The sequence below is a fragment of the Lichenostomus cassidix genome, chromosome 9, assembly GCF_008360975.1.
Source record: "Lichenostomus cassidix isolate B80296 chromosome 9, HeHo_3.0, whole genome shotgun sequence".
Classification (NCBI taxonomy): Eukaryota; Metazoa; Chordata; class Aves; order Passeriformes; family Meliphagidae; genus Lichenostomus; species Lichenostomus cassidix.
In genome coordinates, this window is record NC_139490.1 from 24351719 (window position 1) to 24369053 (window position 17335).

Here is a 17335-nt window from a genome sequence, read left to right on the forward strand (position 1 = left end):
TGGAGAAACTAAATAGATTTGTTCAAGTCTCCCCTTTTACAAGTCCTGGGGTAATATAAAGACCTGCATGCAGCATTGCAGTTGAGCAATGGCAATGAATACAGAGGACTTAACTGTGAGTTTTTAAAACATGGGATATGTTCAAACTCTTTTTTTATATACTTAATTTCATCTTGATGGGCAGTTATTTCCCTGTGTTCCAATAGCTTTGCACAAGGCAGGAAAAAAATCCAGCCAGGAAGAGGTAATGTGACCTGCACTAAATGGAGGATCCAAATGAAAGTGCACCCTTCTAAACAAAACAGTACAGCATATGAAGTGTAATTTCCATCCTACTAAACACACATCAGTGTTTATTTACCAAACAGTACAAAATGAACAGACTTTTCTCCCTCTTCATATTACAGCTCCAATTAGACTCACAGTTGCATGCTTGTTCTTCCAGTACTTTGTGCTACCAACAGTTTTACCTACAGTGTCTCATCATGAAATTTACTTTTTTTTATACCATATAATTAGCAAGCCACTTTGTTGCAAAACACATGTTAATAAACAAAAAGTTTGACAAAAAGTTTGTTTGCAGTTAAAAGCACCACTCCAGCACTAATGGTTTAAAGGGGCCAGGCTGGTGTAAAAGCTCTCCAGTTTCACTATGAGACAGAAAGTAGTCTGAGTTCTTGAACAAAAATGTCATATATGGTATTTCCATAAGTGTTTCTTCATTAGACACACTGCCCATTACTGTTTCTCAAAGGATGCAATTGCTCGTAACAGGACAATGACATGCCCACTAGGAAATGTAAAGCAACCACTTCAGATGCTGGTAAGAATTTACCATAAACAAACACAAGCATCAGACTGAAGTAAGTTCTGAGTTGATTTCCTATATGAAAAAATAACAGCAAAGTTCAGATCTCTGAAATAGAGAAGATCACGACAATTAGAACAAAACCGAAAAAAAAAAGTAATTTTTTTTTTACCCAGACAAACACATAGACACACATACTTATGCTAGCTGGACCTCAAAGGAAATCTATCCATCTTAGATCTTCAGATTATCTAATTCTAGCAGGATTTGTGGCAATCTTACTTTTCTGCAAAGCTTTCTAAAGAAGTTCAAGAAAATTTATGTGTGCTCCATGTGAGATATCTTCCACAGACATTTAAGGCATCCTGCACAACTGCTATGTGGGATTTCTTTTCTAATTTTCCTTTTTAACCTCATCATCCTTCACAACTGTTTACTCTGCATGCTCAGATGTAGTAATCAGCAGCATTTAACTGTTGTAGGAAAGAGCCTTCATACACAAGGAAAAGGATACTTGCTCAGAGATAGCGTATTTGAAAAGCAAAATCCTGACATAGAAGCAGGGAGTGAAGGGAATAAAGAGCCAGAAGCAGAAAAGAGGACCAAGGAAGCTGAACCCACCGTGCTAAGGGCAGACAACTTGACACCAAGGAACTGCAAGGGCCTGTGGTGTTCTCTCATTGTCCTTATGCTAAATAGGAAACCGCAAAACAGGGCTGGAAAAAAACATCCCTATGTGCCTAAGTCCAAACTGGACCATCAGAAGATGACAAAGTTGCCTTTCTACTTTCTTGTATTAATAAAGCCAGCGTGTGATAAAATACAAGAACTCTCAGTGCTGACAAGCCAGAAAATGAACAGCTCAGAGCCAGAAGCCCAAGAGGAAATGGCACAATGCTGCACATTTTGTAGGACTGGCCAGGAGTGGAGTCTTCCATTGCATGGAGTAACACCTCTCCCTAACACAATCCAGTCAGCCATACCCCTCACAATCACACCCAATACAGTACTGCTGGGTGCTGCCTTCTGGACGTTCTTGTTTCCTCAACCCAGGAAGCCATCAACAGCCTTGATATAACTGCCTTGAATTCCTCTCTACAGTAACATTCCTGTGTGCTCACAGAAACGCCACCACTTCCTTCCAAAGTTCAAACTTAAATTATCATTCACGTCCCTTAGGCATGGTTTGGAATTAAAGTGAGGCCCTATAGTGACTAATGAGAAGCTGTATGTGCTCAGAGCAGGGCTCTCAATTTAGTTGTGCATTAAATTAAGTTTGACAGCTGTGGAAAATTCATTGATCCTTATGGACTACATAAATACAAGCCTTTGTGGTTTCCTGGTTTTAATAAAAGAAATACCTGTTTCTGAAATATTGTTCCTATAGCCAGGAAAATCAAACTCTCCCTCTTTCTCTCCTTCAGCCTGAGAATAAAGTCATTGACAAAAAAAACTTGAAAGCTTGAGACAAATAACCATTTTGTCACCTCTACCCTGGAGATCAGAACAGGGGAACGAATACATGATACTTTGGCATTTGGGGCTATTTAAACTATAATAAGCATAATACAGTCCTTTAACATGCAGTGAACTGCTTCTCTTTCAGTTTAAAAAAAAAAGTCTGATGTTTTCATTCAATCCCAATTATAATGACCTTTGTACCTTTGTAGCTTTTTGAACCTGCACCTCTATATTTTAAGATTACATAAATTTATGCTGGCCCACTTAAAATGACCTATAGAGGAATATAAAGCATTCAGTAGAAGACACCATTCAGTTCAAACATACAATGGGAAACAAGTAAATATTTTCCTTTTTTGCCTGTTTTCCAAGCATGCACAATAATCAGAGCAGACATAATGACCATTATATAGAACTGCTTCTGTAAAAAGAGTGTTTTCTAGTAAAGTGTTTGGTTTATTATAGTTTTTCTTCAATAAGTATCTCATAATGGGCTCACTTTTAAAAAAGGCTTTATGATTTTACAACAGTGAATCCAGTGCATGCATTCCATCAGTATTTCCTGTAGTTTTTACTAACACACAAAGCTACCCATATTCTTTGCAGGCTTTTGGTTGTTTATCTGCCTCTCTGGTGGTGAAGTAATCTACCTATTTTAGCCAAACAACAAACAAATTAAAAGACTGACAAAACCCTGACAGAGTCCTTCCCAGCAACTCTCTGATAGCAACAACCAAATCAAGTTCAATGAACTTTGTAATGGGGCAGGTACCTACACCTTATAAAGCTGAACCCAAAACTTAAATAACAAAGAAAACAAACTACTAAATCTAGGAATAACAGTTCAACATTATTTATTCCATTGCCTAGAAATATCCAAAACTAAAGATAACTGGCATTAGAATGACTTCCAATACAAAATCCTTTCCATGTTGACCAAGTCACCTTAGCCCATCTGACTGCAAAATATATTCAAACAACTGCTCATGTGAATGGAGCAATGTCTTGTACAATTAACAGGTAATGCCTTTACCCCCTACCTTCATTTTCCATTTCCAATTACTTTGCTCTCTTCCTTGGCGCTCCCCGCTGGAGAACATGATGGTGGGCCACGCCCCTGCACAGCACCAGAAAACAAGACACAGAAAACTCTAGCTTTACATACTTTACAGACAAGATCTGTCCCCTCAACATTCTTGCCCAAAACCCACATCTGACCACTAGGAAAAGGCATCAGCACTGCACACTCAGGCTGAGCTCTGAAAGCTTCCATCCACCAGGTGAGGAAGAAGAAAGGATCAGATGCAGGCAGACAAATTCTAGCCTTCACTGCTTTATCCAAGGCCTTGGGCCCACCACAGAAACCCTTCCTGCCCAGCTACCCATCTGCAAAGTGAAAACAGTATGCAGACATTGGAAATGTGAATTCTAAATCCTGCAGAAATAGAAAAACAATCATCAGGAATTAACCTTGTAACAAATTTACCAAGTGCCTTGATGTGTTCTGCATCACTCAGGAGTTTCTGTTTGCTCTGGATTATATATTTCTATAAGCATAAGCTTTATTTCTGCTACAAGTTCGGAACTTGAAACAAATTAATTCACGTTGACCACACAGCCACTCGATCCAAAAATCAAATTAGATCACCACTCCCAGCTCTGATTTTGAAAGCACAGAGCACAATTTAAGGCCAAACAAGGCATAATGTTCATTCAGCCTATCTTGAAAATAATGTCATTGAAGTTCTGTGCACAGTATATTTCATTTTATCACATTCTAGTAAGTACTTAAACCAAAATTTGAAGTCCAAGTGATAGAAAACCGAACACCGAGCACTAGTGAGTTCCTCACTACTTATGGCGCATAGCAAGCTCTCTATGTGGTCTACAGCATTCCTAATCCAGTCAAATCATGACATAAGGAGGAAATACCAGCAACAACTAGGCTAGCACGGCATGGTGATGCTTCACTTCCTGCACCTGCCAAAATCACCCTGGATATATTATTAGTAGTAACCCACATCCCTCTCCAGTGTGTCTCTGATGTTCTTGTTCCAGCAGAACCTGCAGTTCCCAGCCTACAAGGGCACATTAATGCCAAACTCAAAACCCTGGGGGGGCTGATTGATACCCCGGATGTTTGTGCTGCCATTCAGAGTGACTGGAGCAACGGACACACAGGAATTATGTGAAGTTCAGTCAAATGTACAGCCAAAATCCACACAGCAAGACTGTACATAAAACTGGAGCATTTAGTAGATGTCTTTTATCATCGACTAAAGTTTCTTCCTCTTCTTCCATTCCTTACAGGTATTTCCAGACATGTTACACATACCTGTGGGATCAAGAACTATCTTGTGGCAACCCCTAGCTGTCCACTTATATTGCCTTCAATGGCAGTTGTCTCCTCAGCTGCACCAACATGTAGAACTGACTCTACAGGCAAAAGAGCTGCTGCTGCTTCCTTTCACCAAATGCTTTTAGCCTAGACAGGTCCTGCCCAGTCAGCCAGAAAAATCATCTGAAGTGTCATGTCATAGCATGTGATATTGTTCTGTGCCCCTCGAAATTCCAAACGCAAGACCTCACACTGAAAGGCTACACAAATCACTTCTTCCAGAGCTGGGAATAAAATCCTTACGTGACAAAGCCCTCCGAGTCATACTACCACATTTCTATATTCAGTTTTCTGTCTCTAAAAATGTGTGAACTGCCAAAACCAATCAGTTTTTCTGTATCTTCTGCTACTGTTTCCAGAAGGTAGCAGCTAATTCCTGTACTGGGCCGGTTTGTGCAAAGGCACTGACACCAAGATCACGCAGGAAAGCTGATACAATGTTTTAACCACGGTTACAATAGCATAGTTAATTAAATGTCACACATCACTCAGACCTAATTCTGCTTTATCTCCAGTGTTTACTCCAATAGTTTTAAAATATATTACCATATACTGCTTTCTTCTAATGCCTAGGATGGCTAATACTAAAAATACTAATCAATGCTTCACGCAAACAATTGCCCGTAGATCTGACTTGACGAAGAACAGAATTCAGAACAGAATTTCAATTTGTAATTATATTTTTTTAAATAAATGTAAATTTGATGGACTGAGCATATAAAAACAAGCCTGTTTTCCTTTTGTTATTCTTACAGACTCTCCAGACATAACTGCGCCTTCCTCTGTGGACACTGTGAGATACTTGACCCGATTTTCTGCAGCACTGAGCGTTCACAACTGTGACTGAGATCACTGGGGGCTACGGGCACTCTGTCACTCACACAGCAAATAATTATGGGCTGACTGCACAAGACTAAGAGTTAAGGCACTGAGTTCTAATGTTAGTCCAATGTCTGGATGACTAAGGTCTAAATTAATAACTTGTTCCTTCCCATCTGTCCATTAGGATAACATCAGCTATCCACCTGCCTCTTGCCTACCAGCTCTGAACATAAAATACAAAAAATGAAAAGGGCTCTACAAAGTTACTTCTACTGTCCTCAAGCTGTGAGCATGGACCCATGCAGTCTTCTGCTTCTCTGCACTTGTATTTCCAAAAGTTGGAAGTCTTAAGAAGATAAACTCAATTGCCTTTTTAAGATGATGCAAGAGCATTGAGAATCACAAAAAAAAAAAAAAAAAAGCCCCATGGGACAAATTTTAAGTTGAGAGAGATTTTGCTTAGGATAGAAACTGTGGAGTCATCCTCCAAACAAAAGACTGAGCAACCAAAAACTTGCAGAAGACTGAATACTTAAAGGGACAGCATGAGTGCGAGTTATCAAAACAAATTATCAAGGTAATTAAACGCTTCCCCCAAAAAGGACCACCCTGGTCAGCTGATGGTCACTCAGCTGACTAAAATGGCCTAAAGCTTTTCAAGGTTTTGCACACTTGATTTTAGTAGGCCAAGCCAGTGTTCCAGGAGGCTCCAACACACCTGTGCACAGAAAAACAACAGGAGAGGACAGCTGGACACAGACCAGACTGAAGGAGGATGACTTCTTTCCCCATGTGTCAAAACTACTGCAAAGGCAATGGTGAGGAAGAGCAAAGTCTCTTTCTCAGCGAGTACACACAAGCAATGGGTTTGTACTGCAGCAAGGAAAATCCAGGTAAGACACACACGAACCAGGTAAGGACTAGTGAAGCTCTCCAATAGCTTGCTAAATCAAATGTGAATTACTCACCACTGAAATTTTGCTTTGCCCAAGTAGATGGGTCATATTTGTCAGGTGCAACAGGCAAGGACTGTGGTAAAAGCTTATTCTGAGGAGCTGGAAACAGCTGGGGAAAACCAGACAAAGGTTTTGGAACACAGCCTGCTTTGGACCTGAAAACATGGCACAACCATAACTGTGCCTGCTGGAGGGGAAAGGCTGAGGACTAGGCCAACTCTCCATACCCTTTCTTACCCTCATCTCTTCTAATGTTTCTGGAACTTTTACCCTCAATCAAACCCATGTGTGACAATAATTGAAACTGAATCAAGTGATTAAATTTACCCTCAAGCACTTCAGTGAGTGAGTGCACATTCCTAAAAAAAAATCCACATCTAGAGGAAGGTAGCAATCCCTGGTAGAGTGAGACACATGTAGAGGGCCACAGAGGATATGGATATTCATCTCCGTGCAGCACAAAGCACAGCAGGCCAGGAGCTCACATTGTCTGCAGGCACACCAGAAGCACTGTTAATAGATTTTTATGCTACCTCAAAAAAGTGTTTACTAATCTGTAATTCTTCTCAGCAGTGGACATCTGGCGTTCTATTACTCATTGCATCTGGAAAATTGCCAACAATAAAACCAATTTTCACAAAAAGGAAGCAGAGCCTGACATGCAGAATGCTGAAATAAAGGAAAAAAATTCTCAGAATGATAAAGTGTTTGTTCTGTCTTTTCATTTCTCCTCATATGGGGCTCTGAGGAGAAAAGCCAAAAGGAACTGCAGAAATTTTTTTCCAGATTATAAAAGAAAACATGCATTTTGAATTCACATATAAATTAAAAACTCTGGAAAGTAGCCAATTTTGGTGCTCATTTGAACTTATGGGGAAAGTGCACAAAGGGTACATGAAAATAAGGTCACTAACCTACTAACTTAGCTGCTAACAGAAAGGATATTTAATGGTTAATATATAGAGACTCTTGCATGTATCAAGAAGAAAATGTAGGACCACTCTACTGTGTAATACTCCATTAATTTGTTTATAGGCACCTTCAATACTCTCCTTAAAAGAGCACGAAGAAATAATGGTTCTTCACAGGAAGCAGGTAATGTTGAGGACTTTGTTAAAGCATTCCCACCACTGAAAACTGATCCTTCAGGAAGCCACGTCTCAGATTCTGTGCTTTGAGGAACAGCTCCATCAATTTCTTCATTGCCAGACCTGTCAAGGTCCACAGCCTTGCAACAATGTCCTGATCCAAGTCCCTCAAACTGCAAAAATTTCTGGGCATTATCTTGGAGCAACTGAGGCCCTGAAAGCCTCTACACAGTATCCACACTTACTCCAGCGATAACCCTTACAAAGTTTTAGGCCAAGACAGTCTTTCAATGCTAACAGTTCAGGGACTGGAAGATCCTGGAGTACCAGTTTTTCCAAGTCCAGGGAATTCAGCAATGCTCCGATGACAAAATCCCATGGATTACTGTACTACTGTCCGACAACAGGTTGGAGGCTCAGCCTGATGCAGCTAATTGGCTTCTGTTCCACTACAGCTCATTCATTCAAGTATCATCTTATTGTGTATGTGAAGGTATGTGGATATTTTTAAATTATTAAATCCTTTGTGTTTCAAGCTCCTCAGAAGTCAGTTTTAATTTTAAAAAGGGATTAGTAAATATCCAATAAGCATTTTACAAGGAGCATAATGCTATCCCTCTGCAGTGAGGTAGTCTAAACAAATACCCTTGCTTTTAGTAACCATTTTTACTAGCAGTAAGTGGACAGGAGTTCTACTAACGCTTTTCACTTAAGCAGGACTAAATTTTAAAAAGAAATACAAGAAAGCTGGTTTTCTTCCACTGTTAATTATTTTTAGCCCCAATAACTCTGTAAATGATTTCTTAAAAATTCCCATCTGCTTTAGCATAAAAGAGACTTCTCAAAAGAGCTCATGGTAGCACAAATTTTTTCACTCTTGATCCTTGACATTCTGTGGAACTACTGACAGCATATACAGATGTACCACAGAGAGGGAGTAATTTCCATATCCTTCCCCTATCCATCAGCTAAAGAATCTAAATTACAAATACCTGAAAAGCTCCTAGAAAAGAGTTTGTGAAAAATGAACAAGAGCTGAAAAAAGGAGCAGAGGTAGACCACAAAGCATTAAGTTATCCAAAAAAGGTCTATATATATATGTATACACACACACAAAAAAAAAAAAATACAGAATCAAACTCTACTTCCCTGCTGCTACAACTTCCTGAGGAAATTCAACCTGATATCAAACCAGACACCCTGCACCTACATTTTACACCACCACAATCGCTCTTCTGAACCAATCCCCAACTTGCAGCCTTTCAAGGAAAAACCACCCAAGCCCTAAATGCCACCATGTCCCAGATACCAAAGAAAAAGCTGTGAGAAATCCGAAACCCTGACAATCAGCAAAACAAGGAGGCAACTCTGACTTCGTTCTTCTTCACTAAAATTTGCTTCAAGTTCTCCTCCCAGTAAATGAATCAACACTGTTCTCCTCCTCCATAAACTTTTTACGTGCTCCCCAAAACCAAGAGGCTGCACAGGTCCTTAATCCAAGGAAAACAGATGGAACAAAATACCATCAGAATGCACTAGAGAATTTCCCTTTCCACCATTCAGTGAGCTGGTTACCCCCAAGACAACCTACACTGCATCTATAAACTACACAATTTAAATTATCCCTCCATCAAACCATCAATGCTACCACAAACACACTCAGTCAGATCACCAGCCTCCATTGTGAGACCCCATTTTGCCTTAAGAACTTATAAGAACAATAACTTCGAAGTCCACATGCTATTAAATAGCTCCAATACATCCTAACCTGACATTGTTTCAGTCTAGAGGCTGTGGAACAGAACCAAAAACAGGCTGAAATCCTCATGGGCTTACTTCAACAAAGATTATAAAGATATAACCAAGCCTACTCTTTTTCTAAAACATACACGTTACCTGTATTTTTCCTCTGAAAACTCATACACTGTCAAAGTCATCCAACATGTGATACCAAACAAACATCTCTACGAGACTGTACCCAAAGCCTATACTGAGACTGGTTTCCTGTCCTCCAGGCCAACACCTCCTGTCACAAAGCCAACGATGTGAAACTCAAACAAGCCATAAAGTGGAGGCAGTGCCCCAAGAGCCTGGGCATGTGTTGCAAGCACTCAGTGTTGCACCTGCACTGAGTCAGAAGAACTTCCCAAAGGCTCCTTCACACAAAAACCTACCAACACTGCTGAACAAACCTCACCAACTGTATGTCCTCTGTTTGTACACGAGGCACAGCTTTTGATCTGTAGCAGCTACACAGTCAAATCCTTCTCTGTAAAAGCACACATTAAAACACCATCTTCTCATCCATTTTAGAACAACCCAACCACCACAACAAACTTGTGAGGAGAAGCACATTTTTTTCAGTGAACACACACAACCAAGCTGGAGCTAGAAATAAAAAGCCTTGCAATCATGTTTCCCAGGTGACATCATACTGCAACCAAAATTCAAACCCTAATCCACAGACTAACACAATCTCCCAAAGCCCTACAATGGCTTCCCCAAAATTATACAGGTGAACAGCAACAGGACGAGCAGCAAACAAGGAAGGTGTTTTGCCAGCAGAACACTTCCCAGAACAAAACCATTCCACTCCTAAGTTCTCACACCTGATCTGAAACACTTAGGAAAGTGCATGGCTGGAAAATAAAAATTCACAATCATTTAAAATAATTGACTCATAAGTCAAAGTGGTTTTATCCCATACTAGTTTCCTCCATTCCTATAACTTATCTCTCTGCCCCACAGGCAATACCTCCCCACACCTCAGCAGAGCTAACAGCAATTAACTACTTTCTACCCATACTGAGCTTGAGGATTGTGGTTTTATTTCAGTCTAAAGCAGTGTGATCCAGGAGCTTGCCTACTTTTTCTCAGCAATGTCAACCGACCTAAAAATACATTTTCTGTACCTGCAAGCTTTTCCTGATTGAGATTGAGATATGAGGGGAAAACGAGAATCTACAGACTCAAGAAATAAAATATAAGCTAAAATAGGGATGGCTACCCACCAGCATTTCCTAATGACCTCCCTAACACAAAAATCGCAAGACATAAGAAATGAAAGAAATAGGCCCAAATTATTATCAAGTACTATGCACAACTGGCAACAGGTTCTGCAATAGTCCAAAATTCAAATATCACTAGGGAAAACACAAATTAGCACCTGGGAAGAAGATTTATTTTAGCTCAGTAAATCATCCTGAAGAAAAGCTTTTATGATTTGGAAATTAATTTTGGTTAGTCAAAAACCCTAGGAAGAATAGGTAGGGGGTGAAACTGCTTGCTCTTTGCTATTTAAAAACTTCTTGAACATCACAAGAACCCCACTAAAAGGGAAACTTTCTCAGGAAAAAATGTTTGAAAAAACCCTCAGTATCTCTTCCATTGTTTTTTCATTATTCCAGGTACAGGAATAAAGACTGTACGGATGAAAGATGATGATCACACTGTGTAGAACCAGCTGAGAGCCCAGTTCCAAACTGGACAAACTGACAAACCAAACAAGCAATATCAGAAATACAAGGAGGAGAGGCAAGAACACAGAAACCAGGGCATGACCTGGACAAGAAGCTGACTCAGTTTCCTTTCTTAAGGACTTCAACATCCAACCAGGCTGTTTGCCCTCCATCTCCTGACAATTTCTGGCCTTGCTGCCAAATGCCAACAGTCCTGACAGAAGGACAGGTACCTCAAAAGGGGATCTTTGAAAGGAAGCACTGGCTGAGCCTGGCACGGGTGGAGGCTGCAGCTAGGATCTGCAGAGCTGCTTTTGTCCTGTTTATCAGACAGTTTTGTCCTACTTTCAGCCACACAGCTCAGAGTCCACATGCCCTGCCCAGCCCAGGGAAGGTGCTGAGGTGGTGGTGCAATAGAAGTGTAGGGCACAAGGGCACAGGTGAACCATGGATTTACTGCAGTACTGCACAGAAAAGGATCACCAAAACATGCTTTGCTAACTCCACTGACCACACAAACAGAAGATTTCCCACCTTCTTCCCACTGCCCTTTCAGTGTTTTCCCATCTGACTCAATAAAAATACTTTACTTTGAAGGCATGGTGACAACTCAAACTTCAAAGCTATCACTAATTTACCTGGATATCTAAATTGCAAACACTGATTATTTCTTTTATAACTGTATCTTGCATTGCTTACAAAAATACAGGAACACCTTTTTTTATTTCTGAAGAGTTACTCAGACAAGCAGATGACAAAAAATTGAATTAGTGACAGTGTCTGAGCAAGTATCACTCATTTTTGTGCTCCCAACTTTAAAACCTAGCCAAAAATACTTTTTCCTAGTAACACTGACAGCAGTCCTTCCCCCTAGGCAGGGAAGAATTTTTTTGAGCTGGGAAATACTTACTAAAACAATTTATTGGACTAATGCAGCAGTTTGGAGCCTAATGAAATAGATCATCTAAAGCTTAGCCAAAAGGGACCACTTAAAAAGAGACAGAAGAAAGGTCTTGCCTCCCTTGGAAAGGCTGCAAATCAGATGAAAGCTGCTCCATGATGTTGGTAATGAAGTTACCAACAGTTCCAGCATGAACTGCCGGAGTGCTTTATTTTTCTAGATACCCAAACAGAGAGGAAACCCTGTGGTACTGGAAAACTGCAACACCGGCTTTGCCAGCAACCTAAACCCAGTACGCTCCCAAGGGAAAAAAATAAGGTACCAAACCTCTTCCCCACCTGATCCCCAAAGACAGCTAACCTTGCCTGGGAATTGAGGAAGGAATGCAAGGATTAATCACCAAAAGAAGTGCAGAGTAGCTGCAGTGAGCTGCCTCACACGCAGCAGGATAACAGATGAAATCAAGAGCCACAAACCAACATCTCTGAGGGAACCAAGAACACAAACAACGTGGGATCCTGAAGCTATCCTGATACAAACAAAACATGTTTTAAAATGTGCTGGGGGTTTAGAGGCATCTGCCTGGTTTGTGTCTGTGCAAGGTCAAAGCTCCATTCAAGACAGAGTGATGAAGCTAAGGTCAGTGCTCAGAGCACAGTCTTTAACATCTGGAAATTAGGAACCGCTACTCATAAAATTCTTTGCTCAGCTACAGTGATGGTCTCCAACAGTACCACCCTTCTGCTTACACACACAGAGCCTTACTAATCTCTTCCCTGGGAATAACTAAGACTAAGAAAAAACAAAAACTCAACAGGTGAGAAAAGAAAACCTTGTGCCCAGAAGAGAATCATCTTCTACCATCAAATACAAAACACTGGAAATAGAAAAAGCACAGCTCTCCACGCACTGCTGGTAAGACCGAGTGAAACTTAAGCTCCGGAAAAGAGAAGCTGAGGCTCTCCAGTGAGGGGGGAAATTCCAGCAGCTGATCCACACAAGAGAATATTTCCCCCTGTAAGACTCCTTGGCTTTTGTTTTTGAAGAGATCAGACCACACAGCTTTAAACGCTGACAAGTTTGCAAATACTTTCTTCTGCCCTTCAGGAAGAAAGGCAGAGGATTTTCAGTATCTTACACAGCTACATAAAATGAAAATACATCCAGTAACTGATATTTGAAACTGTCAGGCTGTAAGAGCAAGAGTGAAAATATTTGGAAGCATTGCCTTGAACACATTCTCAACTCCCATAAGATTCTCAAGAGCAAGTTCTAGCTAAAAATTGTAACCCCAGGAGTAAACTAAGGGAACGTTTCCTCTAGGAAAAATCCTTACAGAAAATACAAGGCAGACACAAGTTTTTGCTTTTCTTGTACCTGGTCCTACCTCAGTTTTCCTACACATTATTCAAATAAATGTATACTTTAATCTATAAGCATTGCCTTCACTCTTGAGGCAAAGTTAGAGCAAGCTTTTCCAGAGCACACAGTTTACACAAGCATATTTAATAAAGCATTCGGCAATCACTTGAATATCCAAAAAGTGACATGGAAGTTTTTTTTCTGGGGGTTATATCAACACTTAGCACTTCAACGAATCAAGTTCTTGAAACACAAGAACACAAAGAACTTGACTGCATATCAGAGAATAATAATAAAAAAAACCCAAGAAACCAACATGGAATAGTGATTTTCAATAGGGTTTTGGAATGAGGTTTCATACAATGGTTGAACCTATCTGATGGGCTGCTATTGTTTAAAATGCAGTCCCTGCTCGTTCCTCCTGCTCCTGACCACATGTTCCTACCCCTGTTTTCACAGCAGCTTGGATACTCCAGCAAACCAGCGAATGGAGACAGAGGGGATGCCAGAAAAGAAGAGAAAGGAGCAAGCAGCTCCAGTCCTCCTGCCCTCCCTACCATGATCCCTCCCTGCTGCCATCCAGGTAGCGCAGCAATTCTACCATATTGATTCAATTGAAAATGCAGCACAGCTTCTTCATGGCTTTTGCAGAACAAAAGAGGCAACACAAAACAAAGCTCACACTAAACACTCCACACCATAACTTCAGAATAATCTATTAAATTACAATATCATAGAATACTTCCTACATGTGACATTATTTTCATTTATCACAATCTAGAATGCACTCCCCTAAGTAATTCATTTTCTTTTATCTTAAGGCAGTGTTAATTCAAGACTCAAAATAATGGCCTGGCTATAGGTTAATCACTCTAAAAGAGATCTATGAATGCTCTCTAATCAGAACAGTAAAAATTAAAAAAATAAAGAAAAACCCAGGAGACACTACTGGAGAACTATTTCAGAGAAAAATACAAATGCAAAGAATTTGGGATAGAGTCCTCTGCACAGCACTTCTAGCTAAGTTTCAGAGCAAAACCAAAAGCAGAATCAGTGGGAAATAACATCTGAATGAATGTGTGGGAATCCCAGTCACTACCACCCATATTAACGGCCCTGAGCCTCAGTCATCGTGGCTCCTCCCTCCTATGGCTGTACTGGCACATGACATGTATACAATCCAGGAAATCATCTAGCAATTTTAAAAACTGTTTTCCAGTTGTTTGTATTTGGATCAGCTCCCTGAACTCTGGCTCATCCCTTGTTTGCATGAGCACAGGACCATGGCTAGGGAAGAGATGGGAGCAACCAGGGGAGAACAGGACCAGGAGATCTGCATTGGCCTAAACTGCTATGGAAACGCATTGTACCTTGCTGACAGATCTTACTAACAAGGGGAAAAAAACAATTTCTCAAAATTCCAGTGTATACTACAGATGTACTTCAAAATAGGCATTAACGCTCAATAAATACAACACATTACTTGTGTATCAAATGAGTATGGATTCCTTCCCTAACCAAACTCTAAAGATGTCAAAGAAAAAGCGAGTCAGGTAAAGGCCATTTGGAGTTTTTTTAATAATCTTTGCATAAATAGAAAGAAAGCATCTAATTATAGCAGATGATAGCCAGTTTCTTGCCAATACATGCGATATCCTAAGTAAGCATTTTCTCCACAAAATTTTCTTATGCTGTTTTGAGGGGAGAGGATGGGGGGGAAGGGCTACCTTCTTTCTGACTCTCCCATTTCTCATTTTTCTATCAGTATTAGTCTGCATTAACAGCCAAATCATACACACACACTCACACAACACTGCCAGTGACCTACTAGAAAGTTGCTATAGCAACGACTGCTTTCAGAAATACACGTTGTGCATTTTAAGTGCCATCATAGTGTAACTCATCTGTCAATTAATAACCATGGCTCACAGGAACACACACACCACATATGCCAAAAAATTAACAAATAAACAGAGGCTTTATGTCCACAAAAGGAAGTACTGGGAGTACTTCTGTACAGTACCCACTGAAGGCTTAGACTCACTACCAATGGAAAAAAACTAACAAATGGCACACATTTAGCACCAAGATGTAACTCTCATATTCCTGTTTAGGTGCACAAAATTCATGAGGTATGAAAAAACTTCCCTTCAGTTTTGAAGGGGGAAATCACTTGTAAATATCATTAAATGTCTAATTTAAGCAAGTTCAACTTAGTTGTAAAATCATATATAGAACACAGAAAAACAGAATTTAATTTAGGTTTCTGTTGCGTGTTTTGGGTGAAATCTCTAATAAGAAATAATGTATTTTAAAACACATTGAGTAAACAAAAAACTGAGTATCCACTTTCAGCCTCAGTAGACTTCATGAAATCCTGTGGTCAGGTTATTTCTAATTAGCCACCAGACTAAACCTGCAACACTCCCTTTCTCTGGACCCAGGTGTCCACCAGTTTTTGGTTAGAGTAGTTGGTGATTAGTGTTAGATACAAAGCATAAGGACAGGAAAGGACTGCACATCTAAAATGCCAATTAGCTGTTCTCACAGAGAAAACTTCAGGAAAATGCAACTAGCGCAATTAGAAACTTGAGAGTACTCCAGTACTACCCACACCGGCTCATTTCCGGTTGTTCCCTCTCAAAGCCCCGCCCTACACAGCAGGTGATTTTCAGTCAAGCACATGTCCTAAGTATCAGTTCCTTGCCTGTCTCAGCCACGGCAGGTGTGCTGCCCATGGGCTGTCCCTCTGACCTGTAGAAGGTCAGTGAATTGCTAAGTGCAGAATATTGTCTTTGTACAGAACATAAAGGTTGATGCGTGAGCTTTGCAGAGACCCTGCATCACCAAGGGCTGTCTGCATCAATGACATGGTGAGAAAGCCTGCAGAGCTTTGGAGCTCCAAGTGACCTTGAAAATTGTTTCAATTTCCTTTCTCACATGCTCTAAATCCAGTTCAAATCATTCTCTCACATGACAAAGATAAAAACTGCTTTCCTGTTATATTTTCTGGTTTGAGATAAACATCAAGCTCTCACAGAACCCAGCCTTTGACCACATACTGGTACTGATGCCAACTGAAATCCTTCTCGAAGACACTGTGGGTATCAGAAAACAGAGACTGTGCTGGTTTCAGCTGCGGTAGATTTAATTTCCTTCACAGTGGCTGGTAGGGGGCTGTGTTTGGGTTTGTGCTGAACACAGATTGGTAATACCGAGATGTTTCTGCTCTTGCTGAGATTACACAGAGCCAAAGTCTTTCCTGCCCCTCCTATGACCATGCCAGGGAGAGGCTGGGGGTGCCTGGGAGGGGACACAGGTGACCCAAACTGACTCAAGGGATATTCCAGACCTTATGACATCATGCATAGTATATAAGAGGCAGAAAGGGGGGACATTTGGAGTGATGCCATTTGTCTTCCCAAGTCACTGGTACCTCTGCTGGGGCCTTGCTCTCCATGAGGTGCTGAACACCTGCCTGTCCTTGGGAAGGGCTGAATTAATTCCTTGGTTTGTTTTGCTCGTGTATGCAGCTTTTGCTTTCCCTATTAAACTATCCTTATCTCAACTCACGAATTCTTCAGCTTTTACCCTTCCAATTCTCTTCCTGATCCTGTTGGTGGGGGAACAAGCGAGTGGCTGTAAGACCCTGGTGGTTGGCTGCGGTTAAACCAGGACAGAAATCCAGCCAAAACTTCTGCACTACCTCAGTGAGCAGCTCAGTCTGAGTGAGCTCCACCAAGAACCTCGGCCTGATTATGTGTATGCAACAATTCCTAAAAGGACTTTCCACTTGCCCTGGACTTCACAGGGAGGATTTTCTAAAAACTGAATCACAATCACTCCTTTTAGCTTAGATAACAAAGACCACCTCTGAAAGTCTGATCCTTATATTGTAAGAGAGCTGTGAGATACACATCTCCCCAAGGCAGTGAGGCCCAGACTCAGGGGTACAGTGGCAATTCCATCTCACTGCATCTGGATGACAGTTCACAGGAGCAAAGCAGGCAGAGGTACAAACAACCAGGGTTTCATTTCTAGTTATAGTTAATTCAACACTCTGAAATGTGTCTGAACAGCA

The 17335-nt window shown here is 40.7% G+C and overlaps 1 protein-coding gene across 4 annotated transcripts in view; it reads right to left on the minus strand.

Moving 5' to 3' along the window:
• The window catches only part of STAG1 (STAG1 cohesin complex component), a 168337-nt gene that overhangs the window by 129345 nt on the left and 21657 nt on the right, over positions 1-17335 (minus strand). For 2 of the 4 annotated variants that reach the window (XM_085069985.1, XM_085069983.1), the window contains exon 3: positions 3310-3386. The exons of the other annotated variants lie outside the window; for them this stretch is intronic. The gene's annotated coding sequence lies outside the window, so the exon portion shown is untranslated. The remainder of the gene's footprint in view (positions 1-3309; positions 3387-17335) is intronic. 4 annotated transcript variants of the gene reach the window in all.